The sequence below is a fragment of the Entelurus aequoreus genome, linkage group LG19, assembly GCF_033978785.1.
Source record: "Entelurus aequoreus isolate RoL-2023_Sb linkage group LG19, RoL_Eaeq_v1.1, whole genome shotgun sequence".
Lineage (NCBI taxonomy): Eukaryota > Metazoa > Chordata > Actinopteri > Syngnathiformes > Syngnathidae > Entelurus > Entelurus aequoreus.
The window spans coordinates 8,938,234-8,955,733 of NC_084749.1; the positions used below are offsets into that span (position 1 = coordinate 8,938,234).

At 37.5% G+C, this 17,500-nt stretch overlaps 3 protein-coding genes across 5 annotated transcripts in view; 2 read left to right on the forward strand and 1 right to left on the reverse strand.

The window, feature by feature from the left end:
• nexn (nexilin (F actin binding protein)) overlaps positions 1 to 13,426 on the reverse strand; it is a 38,208-nt gene extending 24,782 nt beyond the window's left edge. For all 3 annotated transcript variants that reach the window (XM_062027799.1, XM_062027798.1, XM_062027797.1), the window contains exon 1: positions 13,325 to 13,426. The gene's annotated coding sequence lies outside the window, so the exon portion shown is untranslated. The remainder of the gene's footprint in view (positions 1 to 13,324) is intronic.
• prrg1 (proline rich Gla (G-carboxyglutamic acid) 1) overlaps positions 1 to 17,500 on the forward strand; it is a 113,019-nt gene that overhangs the window by 10,365 nt on the left and 85,154 nt on the right. The gene's annotated exons all lie outside the window — the stretch shown is intronic.
• The window catches only part of tab3 (TGF-beta activated kinase 1 (MAP3K7) binding protein 3), a 62,456-nt gene that overhangs the window by 4,589 nt on the left and 40,367 nt on the right, over positions 1 to 17,500 (forward strand). The gene's annotated exons all lie outside the window — the stretch shown is intronic.

Consider the following 17,500-nt stretch of genomic DNA (forward strand, 5'->3'; position numbering starts at 1 on the left):
ACACGACTAGACAGTCCCAAACAAACAACACGACTAGACAGTCCCAAACAAACAACACGACTAGACAGTCCCAAACAAACAACACAACTAGACAGTCCCAAACAACAACACGACTAGACAGTCCCAAACAAACAACACGACTACATAGTCCGAAACAAACAACACGATTACATAGTCCCAAGCAAACAACTCGATTACATAGTCCCAAGCAAACAACTCGATTACATAGTCCCAAACAATCAACACGATTAAATAGTCCACAACAAACAACACCATTACATAGTCCCAAACAAACAACACCATTACATAGTCCCAAACAAACAACACGATTAAATAGTCCACAACAAACAACACAATTAAATAGTCCACAACAAACAACACGATTACATAGTCCCAAACCAACAACACGATTACATAGTCCCAAACAAACAACACGATTAAATAGTCCACAACAAACAACACGATTACATAGTCCCAAACAAACAACACGATTACATAGTCCCAAACAAACAACACGATTACATAGTCCCAAACAAACAACACGATTAAATAGTCCACAACAAACAACACGATTACATAGTCCCAAACAAACAACACGATTACATAGTCCCAAACAAACAACACGATTAAATAGTCCCAAACAAACAACACGATTACATAGTCCCAAACAAACAACACGATTACATAGTCCATAACAAACAACACGATTACATAGTCCACAACAAACAACACGATTACATAGTCCCAAACAAACAACACCATTACATAGTCACAAACAAACAACACGATTACATAGTCCCAAACAAACAACACGATTACATAGTCCCAAACAAACAACATGATTACATGTCCCAAAAAAACAACACGATTACATAGTCCCAAACAAACAACACGACTAGATAGTCCCAAACAAACAACACGACTAGATAGTCCCAAACAAACAACACGACTAGACAGTCCCAAACAAACAACACGACTAGACAGTCCCAAACAAACAACACAACTAGACAGTCCCAAACAAACAACACAACTAGACAGTCCCAAACAACAACACGACTAGACAGTCCCAAACAAACAACACGACTACATAGTCCGAAACAAACAACACGATTACATAGTCCCAAGCAAACAACTCGATTACATAGTCCCAAGCAAACAACACGATTAGACAGTCCCAAACAAACAACACGACTAGACAGTCCCAAACAAACAACATGATTAGACAGTCCCAAACAAACAACACGATTACATAGTCCCAAACAAACAACACGATTACATAGTCCCAAACAAACAACACGACTAGATAGTCCCAAACAAACAACACGGCTAGATAGTCCCAAACAAACAACACGGCTAGACAGTCCCAAACAAACAACACTATTAGACAGTCCCAAACAAACAACATGATTACATAGTCCCAAACAAACAACACGATTAGACAGTCCAAAACAAACAACATGACTAGATAGTCCCAAGCAAACAACTCGATTACATAGTCCCAAACAAACTACACGATTACATAGTCCCAAGCAAACAACTCGATTAGACAGTCCCAAACAAACAACACGACTAGACAGTCCCAAACAAACAACACGACTAGATAGTCCCAAACAAACCACGCGACTAGATAGTCCCAAACAAACAACTCGACTAGACAGTCCCAAACAAACAACACGATTACATAGTCCCAAACAAACAACACGACTAGACAGTCCCAAACAAACAACACGACTAGACAGTCCCAAACAAACAACATGATTACATAGTCCCAAACAAACAACACGATTACATAGTCCCAAACAAACAACACGACTAGATAGTCCCAAACAAACAACACGACTAGATAGTCCCAAACAAACAACACGGCTAGATAGTCCCAAACAAACAACACTATTAGACAGTCCCAAACAAACAACATGATTAGACAGTCCCAAACAAACAACATGATTACATAGTCCCAAACAAACAACACGATTAGACAGTCCAAAACAAACAACATGACTAGATAGTCCCAAGCAAACAACTCGATTACATAGTCCCAAACAAACTACACGATTACATAGTCCCAAGCAAACAACTCGATTAGACAGTCCCAAACAAACAACACGACTAGACAGTCCCAAACAAACAACACGACTAGATAGTCCCAAACAAACAACGCGACTAGATAGTCCCAAACAAACAACTCGACTAGACAGTCCCAAACAAACAACACGATTACATAGTCCCAAGCAAACAACTCGATTAGACAGTCCCAAACAAACAACACGACTAGACAGTCCCAAACAAACAACACGACTAGACAGTCCCAAACAAACAACACGATTAGACAGTCCCAAACAAACAACACGATTAGACAGTCCCAAACAAACAACACGACTAGACAGTCCCAAACAAACAACACGATTAGACAGTCCCAAACAAACAACACGACTAGACAGTCCCAAACAAACAACACGACTAGATAGTCCCAAACAAACAACTCGACTAGACAGTCCCAAACAAACAACACGATTAGACAGTCCCAAACAAACAACACGACTAGACAGTCCCAAACAAACAACACGACTAGATAGTCCCAAACAAACAACTCGACTAGACAGTCCCAAACAAACAACACGACTAGTTAGTCCCAAACAAACAACACGACTAGATAGTCCCAAACAAACAACTCGACTAGACAGTCCCAAACAAACAAGGCTATGCTTAAAACAAAAGCTTTGGACAGATAAAAAAAAAGGGAAGCAAAATATTATTTTTTAAATAATTTATCACTAGCTTTTTCCTGAAGCTGGATGGAAGTTTAGAAATAAGCTTGTTGGACTACAGGAACTTTTTTGTATGTATAACATCTTTTTTAGCCTTGCTGAAAATGACATGCATAACTGTAGGGATGGGCACCGTTCACATCGGAATAGATACCAGTTTCGTGACAACTCACCCTGTACTGTATTTATTTGACACCTAGCCCTGTACTGTATTTACTTGACACCTAGCCATGTACTGTATTTATTTGACACCTAGCCATGTACTGTATTTATTTTACATCTAGCCCTGTACTGTATTTATTTTACATCTAGACCTGTACTGTATTTAATTGACACCTAGCCATGTACTGTATTTATTTGACACCTAGCCATGTACTGTATTTATTTTACATCTAGACCTGTACTGTATTTAATTGACACCTAGCCATGTACTGTATTTATTTGACACCTAGCCATGTACTGTATTTATTTGACACCTAGCCATGTACTGTATTTATTTTACATCTAGACCTGTACTGTATTTAATTGACACCTAGCCATGTACTGTATTTATTTGACACCTAGCCATGTACTGTATTTATTTTACATCTAGACCTGTACTGTATTTAATTGACACCTAGCCATGTACTGTATTTATTTGACATCTAGCCCTGTACTGTATTTATTTTACATCTAGCCCTGTACTGTATTTATTTTACATCTAGACCTGTACTGTATTTAATTGACACCTAGCCATGTACTGTATTTATTTGACACCTAGCCATGTACTGTATTTATTTGACACCTAGCCATGTACTGTATTTATTTTACATCTAGACCTGTACTGTATTTAATTGACACCTAGCCATGTACTGTATTTATTTGACACCTAGCCATGTACTGTATTTATTTTACATCTAGACCTGTACTGTATTTAATTGACACCTAGCCATGTACTGTATTTATTTGACACCTAGCCATGTACTGTATTTATTTGACATCTAGCCCTGTACTGTATTTATTTGACACTGAGCCCTGTACTGTATTTATTTGACATCTAGCCTTGTACTGTATTTATTTGACACCTAGCCCTGTACTGTATTTATTTGACATCTAGCCCTGTACTGTATTTATTTGACACCTAGCCCTGTACTGTATTTATTTGACACCTAGCCCTGCACTGTATTTATTTGACATCTAGCCCTCTACTGTATTTATTTGACATCTAGCCCTCTACTGTATTTATTTGACACATAGCCCTGTACTGTATTTATTTGACATCCAGCCCTGTATTGTATTTATTTGACACCTAGCCCTGTACTGTATTTATTTGACACCTAGCCCTGCACTGTATTTATTTGACATCTAGCCCTCTACTGTATTTATTTGACATCTAGCCCTCTACTGTATTTATTTGACACATAGCCCTGTACTGTATTTATTTGACATCTAGCCCTGTATTGTATTTATTTGACACCTAGCCCTGTACTGTATTTATTTGACACCTAGCCCTGTACTGTATTTATTTGACATCTAGCCCTGTACTGTATTTATTTGACACCTAGCCCTGCACTGTATTTATTTGACATCCAGCCCTCTACTGTATTTATTTGACACATAGCCCTGTACTGTATTTATTTGACATCTAGCCCTGTATTGTATTTATTTGACACCTAGCCCTGTACTGTATTTATTTGATACATAGACCTGTACTGTATTTATTTGACACCTAGCCCTGTACTGTATTTATTTGACACCTAGCCCTGTACTGTATTTATTTGATACATAGACCTGTACTGTATTTATTTGACACCTAGCCCTGTACTGTATTTATTTGATACATAGACCTGTACTGTATTTATTTGACACCTAGCCCTGTACTGTATTTATTTGACACCTAGCCCTGTACTGTATTTATTTGACATCTAGCCCTGTATTGTATTTATTTGACACCTAGCCCTGCACTGTATGTATTTGACATCTAGCCCTCTACTGTATTTATTTGACACCTAGCCCTGCACTGTATGTATTTGACATCTAGCCCTCTACTGTATTTATTTGACACCTAGCCCTGTACTGTATTAATTTGACATCTAGCCCTGTATTGTATTTATTTGACACCTATCCCTGTACTGTATTTATTTGACACCTAGCCCTGTACTGTATTTATTTGACACCTAGCCCTGTACTGTATTTATTTGACCTCTAGCCCTCTACTGTATTTATTTGACACCTAGCCCTGTACTGTATTTATTTGACATCTAGCCCTGTACTGTATTTATTTGACACCTAGCCCTGCACTGTATTTATTTGACATCCAGCCCTCTACTGTATTTATTTGACACATAGCCCTGTACTGTATTTATTTGACATCTAGCCCTGTATTGTATTTATTTGACACCTAGCCCTGTACTGTATTTATTTGATACATAGACCTGTACTGTATTTATTTGACACCTAGCCCTGTACTGTATTTATTTGATACATAGACCTGTACTGTATTTATTTGACACCTAGCCCTGTACTGTATTTATTTGACACCTAGCCCTGTACTGTATTTATTTGACACCTAGCCCTGTACTGTATTTATTTGATACATAGACCTGTACTGTATTTATTTGACACCTAGCCCTGTACTGTATTTATTTGATACATAGACCTGTACTGTATTTATTTGACACCTAGCCCTGTACTGTATTTATTTGACACCTAGCCCTGTACTGTATTTATTTGACATCTAGCCCTGTATTGTATTTATTTGACACCTAGCCCTGCACTGTATGTATTTGACATCTAGCCCTCTACTGTATTTATTTGACACCTAGCCCTGCACTGTATGTATTTGACATCTAGCCCTCTACTGTATTTATTTGACACCTAGCCCTGTACTGTATTAATTTGACATCTAGCCCTGTATTGTATTTATTTGACACCTATCCCTGTACTGTATTTATTTGACACCTAGCCCTGTACTGTATTTATTTGACACCTAGCCCTGTACTGTATTTATTTGACCTCTAGCCCTCTACTGTATTTATTTGACACCTAGCCCTGTACTGTATTTATTTGACATCTAGCCCTGTACTGTATTTATTTGACATCTAGCCCTGTACTGTATTTATTTGACACCTAGCCCTGTACTGTATTTATTTGACCTCTAGCCCTCTACTGTATTTATTTGACACCTAGCCCTGTACTGTATTTATTTGACATCTAGCCCTGTATTGTATTTATTTGACACCTAGCCCTGTACTGTATGTATTTGACATCTAGCCCTGTACTGTATGTATTTGACATCTAGCCATCTACTGTATTTATTTGACACCTAGCCCTGTACTGTATTTATTTGACACCTAGCCCTGCACTGTATGTATTTGACATCTAGCCCTCTACTGTATTTATTTGACATCTAGCCCTGTACTGTATGTATTTGACATCTAGCCCTGTACTGTATGTATTTGACATCTAGCCATCTACTGTATTTATTTGACACCTAGCCCTGTACTGTATTTATTTGACACCTAGCCCTGCACTGTATGTATTTGACATCTAGCCCTCTACTGTATTTATTTGACATCTAGCCCTGCACTGTATGTATTTGACATCTAGCCCTCTACTGTATTTATTTGACACCTAGCCCTGTACTGTATTAATTTGACATCTAGCCCTGTATTGTATTTATTTGACACCTAGCCCTGTACTGTATTTATTTGACACCTAGGCCTGTACTGTATTTATTTGACACCTAGCCCTGTACTGTATTTATTTGACACCTAGACCTGTACTGTATTTATTTGATACATAGACCTGTACTGTATTTATTTGACACCTAGCCCTGTATTGTATTTATTTGACATCTAGCCCTGTACTGTATTTATTTGACACCTAGCCCTGTACTGTATTTATTTGATACATAGACCTGTACTGTATTTATTTGACACCTAGCCCTGTACTGTATTTATTTGACATCTAGCCCTGTACTGTATTTATTTGACATCTAGCCCTCTACTGTATATATTTGACATCTAGCCCTGTACTGTATTTATTTGACACCTAGCCCTGCACTGTATGTATTTGACATCTAGCCCTCTACTGTATTTATTTGACACCTAGCCCTGCACTGTATGTATTTGACATCTAGCCCTCTACTGTATTTATTTGACACCTAGCCCTCTACTGTATTTATTTGACACCTAGCCCTGTACTGTATTAATTTGACATCTAACCCTGTATTGTATTTATTTGACACCTAGCCCTGTACTGTATTTATTTGACACTTTGGCCTGTACTGTATTTATTTGACACCTAGCCCTGTACTGTATTTATTTGACATCTAGCCCTGTACTGTATTTATTTGATACATAGACCTGTACTGTATTTATTTGACACCTAGCCCTGTACTGTATTTATTTGACACCAAGCCCTTTACTGTATTTATTTGACATCTAGCCCTGTATTGTATTTATTTGACACCTAGCCCTGTACTGTATTTATTTGACACCTAGCCCTGTACTGTATTTATTTGACACCTAGCCCTGTACTGTATTTATTTGACACCAAGCCCTGTACTGTATTTATTTGACACCTAGCCCTGTACTGTATTTATTTGACATATAGACCTGCACTGTATTTATTTGGCATCGGAACATACCAAAATGACGAAGTACCATAGTTAAAAAATGATCAAAGAAATGAATGACAACTTAAAAATGTTCTATGGCTAATATCTGAGAGCAAAATATTTGAAAAGCAATGAATTAAAAAGCCTCTTGGTGTTTTTTGATATATGTCAGTAAAGACAGTGGGGGCCTGCTGGCTGCTATTTATGGCCCCTGGGGGCTGGTGATGTGATCATGGCTATTTGTGATAACCGATAGGCAGTTGGCCCCCCTCACATTGGCACCCACATGTGGGCCCACAGACCCTTGACAACATGTCCAGACTGCAGCCTTGCTCTTTATCAGTGAGCTGACATACTTCTCAACCACTCTTTTACACTAACCAGCTAGACTCTTAACCACTCTTCTAGACTAACCAGCTAGACTCTTGACCACTCTTTTACACTAACCAGCTAGACTCTTAACCACTCTTCTAGACTAACCAGGTAGACTCTTAACCACTCTTCTAGACTAACCAGCTAGACTCTTTACCACTCTTTTACACTAACCAGCTAGACTCTTAACCACTCTTCTAGACTAACCAGCTAGACTCTTGACCACTCTTTTACACTAACCAGCTAGACTCTTAACCACTCTTCTAGACTAACCAGCTAGACTCTTAACCACTCTTTTACACTAACCAGCTAGACTCTCAACCACTCTTTTACACTAACCAGCTAGACTCTTAACCACTCTTGTAGACTAACCAGCTAGACTCTTGACCACTCTTTTACACTAACCAGCTAGACTCTTAACCACTCTTCTAGACTAACCAGCTAGACTCTTGACCACTCTTTTACACTAACCAGCTAGACTCTTAACCACTCTTCTAGACTAACCAGCTAGACTCTTGACCACTCTTTTACACTAACCAGCTAGACTCTTAACCACTCTTCTAGACTAACCAGCTAGACTCTTGACCACTCTTCTAGACTAACCAGCTAGACTCTTGACCACTCTTCTAGACTAACCAGCTTGTGATATTTATCTCAATTAACACTTTTTAAGGCAATCATTGAACTGCTAAGAAACTCTCAATTCTACTCCCTTAAAATGATTTTATGATTTTACCAGACTTTTCTTTTAATTTCAGTCATTTCTTTCTATTGGATTCATGTATCATACATAGACAAGTCATACATCTTGTACATCTATTTCTGTCATTGAAGTCAACCTGAACATAGCATTACTGAATAAGTGTCCAAACAAAAGTATTAGGGTGTACAAAAAAATAGATTTACATCCCAATCGCTATTGTTATTCGTCCCGATACAAAACTCATAACTTTTCAAAAAATCGATCTGTGTTGGTCCTGAGATGAGGTAGCAACTTGTCCAGGGTGTACAAGTGCAGGTGGGATAGGCTCCAGCCCCCCAATCACCCTGAAAGGAATAAGTGCTAGAAAATGTATGTACATACATACACACATACACATGTGTGTATATATATATATATATATATATATATATATATATATATATATATATATATATATATATATATATATATATATATATATATATATATATATATATATGTATGTGTGGGAAAAAAATCACAAGACTATTTCATCTCTGAGATGAAATAGTCTTGTGATTTTTTTCCCACACATACATATTACGCTCTACCACGGTATCGAGCACTATTTTTTGGATAATCTAATTAAGACATATATATATATATATATATATATATATATATATATATATATATATATATATATATATATATATATATATATATATATATATATATATATATATATATATATATATATATATATATATATATATACATGTGTGTGTATGTATGTGTATATGTATATATAGTGAAGTGAAGTGAATTATAATTATATAGCGCTTTTCTCTAGTGACTCAAAGCGCTTTACATAGTGAAAACCCAATATCTAAGTTACATTTAAACCAGTGTGGGTGGCACTGGGAGCAGGTGGGTAAAGTGTCTTGCCCAAGGACACAACGGCAGTGACTAGGATGGCGGAAGCGGGGATCGAACCTGCAACCCTCAGGTTGATGGCACGGCCACTCTACCAACCGAGCTATACCGCCCATATATATATATATATATATATATATATATATATATATATATATACATGTGTGTGTATGTATGTGTATATGTATATATATATATATATATATATATATATATATATATATATATATATATATATATATATATATATATATATATATATATATATATATATATATATATACACATACCAAAGACTATAAAAATGGGAGCCATTACCTCCCTGCTTGACACTCAGCATCAAGGGTTGGAATTGGGGGTTAAATCACCAAAAATTATTCCCGGGCGTGGCCACCGCTGCTGCTCACTGCTCCCCTCACCTCCCATGGGGTGATCAAGGGTGATGGGTCAAATGCAGAGAATAATTTCGCCACACCTAGTGTGTGTGTGAAAATCATGGGTACTTTAACTTAACATACGTGTGTGTATTTATGTATATATATATATATATATGGACGTGTGTGTGTGTGTATATATATATATATATACACTACCGTTCAAAAGTTTGGGGTCACATTGAAATGTCCTTATTTTTGAAGGAAAAGCACTGTACTTTTCAATGAAGATAACTTTAAACTAGTCTTAACTTTTAAAGAAATACGCTCTATACATTGCTAATGTGGTAAATGACTATTCTAGCTGCAAATGTCTGGTTTTTGGTGCAATATCTACATAGGTGTATAGAGGCCCATTTCCAGCAACTATCACTCCAGTGTTCTAATGGTACAATGTGTTTGCTCATTGGCTCAGAAGGCTAATTGATGATTAGAAAACCCTTGCGCAATCATGTTCACACATCTGAAAACAGTTAAGCTCGTTACAGAAGCTACAAAACTGACCTTCCTTTGAGCAGATTGAGTTTCTGGAGCATCACATTTGTGGGGTCAATTAAACGCTCAAAATGGCCAGAAAAAGAAAACTTTCATCTGAAACTCGACAGTCTATTCTTGTTCTTAGAAATGAAGGCTATTCCACAAAATTGTTTGGGTGACCCCAAACTTTTGAACGGTAGTGTATATATATATATATATATAAATATATAAATATGTGTATGTATGTTTATGTACAAACCCCGTTTCCATATGAGTTGGGAAATTATGTGAGTTGTAAATATAAACGGAATACAATGATTTGCAAATCCTTTTCAACCCATATTCAGTTGAATATGCTACAAAGACAACATATTTGATGTTCAAACTTATAAACATTTTTTTTTGTGCAAATAATCATTAACTTTAGAATTTGATGCCAGCAACACGTGACAAAGAAGTTGGGAAAGGTGGCAATAAATACTGATAAAGTTGAGGAATGCTCATCAAACACTTATTTGGAACATCCCACAGGTGAACAGGCAAATTGGGAACAGGTGGGTGCCATGATTGGGTATAAAAGTAGATTCCATGAAATGCTCAGTCATTCACAAACAAGGATGGGGCGAGGGTCACCACTTTGTCAACAAATGCGTGAGCAAATTGTTGAACAGTTTAAGAAAAACCTTTCTCAACCAGCTATTGCAAGGAATTTAGGGATTTCACCATCTACGCTCCGTAATATCATCAAAGGGTTCAGAGAATCTGGAGAAATCACTGCACGTAAGCAGCTAAGCCCGTGACCTTCCATCCCTCAGGCTGTACTGCATCAACAAGCGACATCAGTGTGTAAAGGATATCACCACATGGGCTCAGGAACACTTCAGAAACCCACTGTCAGTAACTACAGTTGGTCGTTACATCTGTAAGTGCAAGTTAAAACTCTCCTATGCAAGGGGAAAACCGTTTATCAACAACACCCAGAAACGCCGTCGGCTTCGCTGGGCCTGAGCTCATCTAAGATGGACTGATACAAAGTGGAAAAGTGTTCTGTGGTCTGACGAGTCCACATTTCAAATTGTTTTTGGAAACTGTGGACGTCGTGTCCTCTGGACCATCCGGATTGTTATAGGCGCAAAGTGTAAAAGCCAGTATGTGTGATGGTATGGGGGTGTATTAGTGCCCAAGACATGGGTAACTTACACATCTGTGAAGGCACCATTAATGCTGAAAGGTACATACAGCTTTTGGAGCAACATATGTTGCCATCCAAGCAACGTTACCATGGACGCCCCTGCTTATTTCAGCAAGACAATGCCAAACCATGTGTTACATCAACGTGGCTTCATAGTAAAAGAGTGCGGGTACTAGACTGGCCTGCCTGTAGTCCAGACCTGTCTCCCATTGAAAATGTGTGGCGCATTATGAAGCCTAAAATAGCACAAGGGAGACCCCCGGACTGTTGAACAACTTAAGCTGTACATCAAGCAAGAATGGGAAAGAATTCCACCTGAGAAGCTTCAAAAATGTGTCTCCTCAGTTCCCAAACCTTTACTGAGTGTTGTTAAAAGGAAAGGCCATGTAGCACAGTGGTGAACATGCCCTTTCCTGACTACTTTGGCACGTGTTGCAGCCATGAAATTCTAAGTTAATTATTATTTGAAAAAAAAAAAAAAAAGTTTATGAGTTTGAACATCAAATATGTTGTCTTTGTAGCATATTCAACTGAATATGGCTTGAAAATGATTCGCAAATCATTGTATTCCGTTTATATTTACATCTAACACAATTTCCCAACTCATAGTGTGTGTGTGACTATCATTGGTACTTTAACTTTAACTTAACTTTAATGACAAAAAGCTGACATTTTACATTTTGTCACTTATAACACAAGTTTTGATATATAATTCTGTTTGTAGCATTTAAAAAAAATATATCAAAATGTCCCTCACATACTTAGACTTTTCAACGTTTGGATCAAATTTTCAGATTTTTTTCATTACATTATGTTTTTGTGTGCTATTTTTCCTACATTTTTACTAGGGCTGCACAAAAAAATCGATCCGCATCTGATGTTGATTAAAATTTTAGATCGATTCATAATTCATAATTTTATTTTTTTATAAAAAGAAAAAAAAATAGTATACATTTAAAAAAATATGTTTTCAGGCCATCTCCATGCAACCAGAAGGAGCCTTTCTAAACTGTATCCTGTTTCGAAAAGGTTTCATTATAATATATATAACTCAGTGGTGTAGTGGTTAGAGTGTCCGCCCTGAGATCAGTAGGTTGTGAGTCCAAACCCCGGCCGAGTCATACCAAAGACTATAAAAATGGGAGCCATTACCTCCCTGCTTGGCACTCAGCATCAAGGGTGGGAATTGGGGGTTAAATCACCAAAAATGATTCCCGGGCGCAGCCACCGATGCTGCTCACTGCTCCCCTCACCTCCCAGCGGGTGAACAAGGGGATGAGTCAAATGCAGAGGACACATTTCACCACACCTAGTGTGTCTGTGACAATCATTGGTACTTTAACTTTAACTTAACTTTAATTATTGTACCAAATAATACATTGCAAATCAAGAATCGACTCTGAATCGAATCGGAATTGGATGGAATCGTTAGGTCCCCAAAGATTCAGTCCCCTACAAAGCACGCGTGGGCTATTTTATCTTTTTGTTTTGGGAAAAAAAAACTTAAAACAGACATTTCCTGAACATTTAAATATGAAAAATTGTTTAATTTATTAGTTATTTTTCAGCTTTTACAGCTTTTGTCTTACTTTTTTTTTTTTTTTTTTTTTTCGACAATGTGCTGCAGGCCAAAAATGGCCCCCGGACCGCACTTTTGGACACCCCTGTCATAGCACATACCTTTCTGGTAACACTTCTCTCTATTTTTATCAGCAACTTGAAACAATACATTCAATAAAAACATTGATATTTATCAAGTTTGAACACATACCTATTCCACACAATGACAAATACTAATTGTTTTTAAATGAAAAATAATGATAGTTTATAAATGTTTGTCTGGTAAACAAAGAACGTACTTACTCCCTTAGTGCTGCTGGCGTTTACGTCCAAAAAAAGGTAATAATTCCCGAGAAGGTCGGCGTGTAGCAAAGTGCGCAGAGTGGAGTTACTGCTGCCGTCACGTGCGCCTTCCGGAAAAAGTCGCCCGCTCTCTCGTGAACGCGCATTTCCAGGCGAGCGTTACCCACTTCAGCTGTCGCCTCGTGCGCGGGGTTCACGTGCACGCCCCTGTCGCAGCTGGGAAAATACACGCCGCCAAAAATAGGACTCAAACACTTGGATAGCAATGTTAGCCTGCTTTCTGTGTGCGTCGCTCATCAAACTCTTCAGTCGTCGTTTTAATGATTTGTTCTTTCACATCAACTTTACTGGCGCAGGACGCTCTTATTTGCTTCTGAACATGCTGACATTTCTTGCCCCAGAATAGAGCGAAACCATTCTTCATCCAGGATGAATACTTTGGATCCCGCACCATCCTCTCAGATTAAAGCTGCCCTATCTAAAGCTGTCTCAGCTTCCCCTCAAACAAGAAGAGTTATGTTGGCCTGCAGTATATTGTGGAACTACAAGCGAACAAAACAAGAAATTATGCAAGAAAAAAAACCGGCAAAAAGATATCATTTAGTGCAGAGGTGTCCAAAGTGTGGCCAAGGGCCATTTGTGGACCACAGCTCGAGTTCTGTTGGTCTACGGCAGTGGTCCCCAACCCCCGATTGGTACCGGGCCGCGCAAGAAATAAAAAATGTTTTTTTAAAAAAAAAAATGTTTAATTTTAATTAAATCAACATAAAAAACACAATATATACATTATATATAGGGATGTCCGATAATGGCTTTTTGCCGATATCCGATATTCCGATATTGTCCAACTCTTTAATTACCGATACTGATATCAACCGATACCGATATCAACCGATATATGCAGTCATGGAATTAACACATTATTATGCCTAATTTGGACAACCAAGTATGGTGAAGATAAGGTACTTTTTAAAAAAAATAATAAAATAAGATAAATAAATTAAAAACATTTTCTTGAATAAAAAAGAAAGTACAACAATATAAAAAGAGTTACATAGAAACTAGTAATGAATGAAAATTAGTCAAATTAACTGTTAAAGGTTAGTACTATTAGTGGACCAGCAGCACGCACAATCATGTGTGCTTACGGACTGTATCCCTTGCAGACTGTATTGATATATATTGATATATAATGTAGGAACCAGAATATTGATAACAGAAAGAAAGGGGGAGGGAGGTTTTTTGGGTTGGTGCACTAATTGTAAGTGTATCTTGTGTTTTTTATGTTGATTTAATTAAAAAAAACAAAAACAAAAAAAATGATACCGATAATAAAAAAAACGATACCGATAATTTCCGATATTACATTTTAACGCATATATCGGCATCTCTAATTATATATCAATATAGATCAATACAGTCTGCAGGGATACAGTCCGTAAGCACACATGATTGTATTTCTTAATGAAAAAAAAGAAAAGAAATTGCACCCCGGTTTTCTAGCGTTGACCGGTCCCCAGCTACAAAAAGGTTGGGGACCACTGGTCTACGGTATATTGTTGAAATAAAAGCAAACACAATCATAATAATATGACCCCTTTAATGCGCCTTATAATCCGGTGCACCTTTTGTATGAAAATAGATAAATGGGTTATACTTGTATAGCGCTTTTCTACCCTAAAAGTACTCAAAGCGCTTTGACACTACTTCCACATTCACCCATTGTCAGGTTCAAACACTGATGACATCTATTAAACAAGACAAGAAGCAAGATATTAAAAAGAGACAGAATTCAATTTGGCTCAATTGAGGAGAGACGTCTGGACTGTACTCTTTGGACAGTCTCACCACGCTCTGACGAAAGATTGTACGCCTCCTCTTTTATTTGGACTTTCCCTGATTACAAGGCAACAGCTGTTTCTAAGGGATGGGGGTCGTAAACAGCCACTGCCTTTGGTTACAAAACAGTTCAAAGAAAAGGTCGTAAAACAGTTCAAAGAACAGGTCGCCTGGAGGGGAGTCTGATCCTGCTTCCGCTCCGCTTTGTAGTTCTCGGGTCAAGACAAAATCTTTCTGTGGATTACAATACATCAAAGAAACAGAACACCTTCATGTTGCTTCCCGACCTACACAGTGGAGTTTTACAAGCATTCTTCTTGGTAGGATCAAAGACAGCTTTGGTCCTCTCGCCGGGAACTCATTGAAACACAAAGTTTTGTTATAACTTAGATACAATTTGAGGAGAGACGCTTGGACACCTGTACCCTTGTACAGTGTCATTACGCTCTGCCAAAAGATTGCACGCCTCCTTGTTTTATTTGGACCTTCCCTAATCACATGGCCTTAGCTGTTTCTAAAGGACAAAGGTCGTAAACAGTTCACGGAAAAGGTCGGTTCAAAAAAGAGGTTGTAAAAGAGTTCAAAAAGAGGTTCGTAAACCAGTTCAAAAAGAGGTTCGTAAAACAGTTAGAATAGAGGTCGCCTGGAGGGGAGTCTGGTCCTGCTTCCTCTTCGCCTTTGTGGTTCTTGGGTCAGACAATATCTTTCTGTTGATTATAATACATGAAAGAAAACAGAAACACCTTCATGTTGCTTCCCCCCTTACACAGTGGAGTTTTACAAGCCTTACTCTTGGTAGGTTCAAAGACAGCTTTTGGTCTTCTCGCTGGGAACTCATTTCAACACAGAAGGTAAAACAAGTTGCTTTTGCATAATATTGTGAAACAAAAGGCCAGATAATATGTCTTACCTTATACACACACCATAATAATTATCCTATGTTTAATGCGCCGGCAATCCATCAAGCGGTGTGGCTTCATAGCTTACCAAAGTCGTACTAAAACATTTTGAAAAATGTTTGAGTGCCATATGTAATGTTCTATATTTACAATGGAATATTTAAAATGTTGGTGTTGCTTACTTGAGTTATATTGCGGTCTACACGTATCTCTTATGTGTGACTGTCGTCATATTGCAGTCTACACATATCTCTTATGTGTGACTGCCATCTACTGGTCACACTTATCATTAGACCATGTACCAAATAAAATTGCTCCGAGGTCGGTAAGCACAACCAGTATTATCCCGTACATTAGGCGCACCGGGTTATAAGGCGCACTGTCGACTTTTGAGAAAATTAAAGGATTTTAAGTGCGCCTTATAGTCGGAAAAATACGGTAATTTAGTGCAGAGGTGTCCAAAATGCGGCCCGGGGGGCCATTTGCATTCCGCAGCACATTCTAAAGATATTGTTACAAAAAATAACATACAGTAAAAAAAGTGGAATGAAAGAGCAAACAGGTGAAATGTAACAAGAAAAAGTTGCAATGGTGACTGTAATAACTGTAGAGAATGCATATATTTTTGATATACTTTGATGCTTTAGTACAGGGGTCACCAACGCGGTGCCCGCGGGCACCAGGTAGCCCGTAAGGACCAGATGAGTAGCCCGCTGGCCTGTTGTAAAAATAGCTCAAATAGCAGCACTTACCAGTGAGCTGCCTCTATTTTTTAAATTGTATTTATTTACTAGCAAGCTGGTCTCGCTTTGCTCGACATTTTTAATTCTAAGAGAGACAAAACTGAAATAGAATTTGAAAATCCAAGAAAATATTTGAAAGACTTGGTCTTCACTAACTGACAAAGAAACAGATAACAGATTTGGTGTCCAGTTCAAAGTGTGACATGATTTATTTAAAAATTTGAGAGTTGACTTTTGTATTTTACATGAGTTATTATTTGTACAAACATGGTGCAAAGTAATTCATGATTTGTTAAAAAATGTTAGTGGCTAGCTAGTTAAAATGGGATATTGTAATTTCACAAGACTGTTTTAGAAGTGATCATTTGAAAATGTTCAATTTGAAAAATGTGCACTTAGACTAAAATATAAAAATAAAGTGTTGCATATTGATATTTATCTGTTTCTATATATATTTATTGTGAGAAATCATTAAGATGATCAGTGTTTCCACAAAGATAAATATCATTAATTATTAATAATAACACAGAGTCAAAGGTAAATTGAGCAAATTGGCTATTTCTGGCAATTAATTTAAGTGTGTATCAAACTGGTAGCCCTTCGCATTAATCACTACCCAAGAAGTAGCTCTTGCTTTCAAAAAGGTTGGTGACCCCTGCTTTAGTATAACATTGTATTGTGTGATCATGCTCTTG